Source organism: Mytilus californianus, unplaced genomic scaffold (genome assembly GCF_021869535.1).
Source record: "Mytilus californianus isolate M0D057914Y unplaced genomic scaffold, xbMytCali1.0.p SCAF_25, whole genome shotgun sequence".
NCBI lineage: Eukaryota > Metazoa > Mollusca > Bivalvia > Mytilida > Mytilidae > Mytilus > Mytilus californianus.
The window spans coordinates 3,940,978-3,941,923 of NW_026262674.1; positions in this window are offsets into that span (position 1 = coordinate 3,940,978).

A 946-nucleotide genomic window follows, 5' to 3' on the forward strand; every position below is an offset into this window, starting at 1 on the left:
GCAATTAATTCATGGATATTCAGCTCAGGACGATTTTGAATAATAAAATATGAATATACAATTCAGAAAGTATTTCCGATCTATATATTTTTCTCTTTAATTATTCAATTTAAAGTACCATTTATTGTATCGCGTGAATAATTATTTTATGTGGATAACCGTTGATTACATTTTGTAATTAGATTGAAACCGCTGATAATGAAATGTGTTGTAAAGTTAAAATAAGGGAGCTACCATTTGATATTTATGGAAGGGGGGGGGGGGGCTAGGATGAAATTTGGCAAAAAAATAGGCAGGATGACAAATTATGTATAAAAAGTCAGATAAAAAAAAATGCAGGACACAATTTTTCATCCTAGATATGAAATGATTCGAGATGGACAATCTTACTTAGTCACATGATTATTATTTGTTGCAATACTTATAATACAAATAATGACTTTGAGATCTTATCGTCAGCAAAATGGTCCCCCCTTAACCAGTCTAGTCTGGTTAAATGATTTAAACACGAAGTTGTACACCTACAGGCCTATGATCAGTAAGACAATACATGCTATTGGTAAATTGTCTCCCTTGTTCTTACATCTCCGTGTGGACATGACAGAATTAACGATACCTTTTGTCACTTTTCTGTAATAAAAATATTAGTAATGCATTTGGAACTTGTAGTGTCTTATGTCGGTCAAAACGCCATATTATAGATGAACTATTTTGGGGGGTACTATTAAGGAAAATGATAACATTTCTATGTTGATTTTTTTTCAAATTTTAAACAACTTTGAATCCCGGTATTTGTTTTTGAATTACATAATTAAAAATATAATATAACATGTTCAAATATATACAATAACTTTTTAATAAAATTAGTTTACCCTGATCGGGCCTCCGAGTTGGATGTAAGGATGGTTTATGGGGGGACTAAGCCAATAGTCATTCATATGTATCG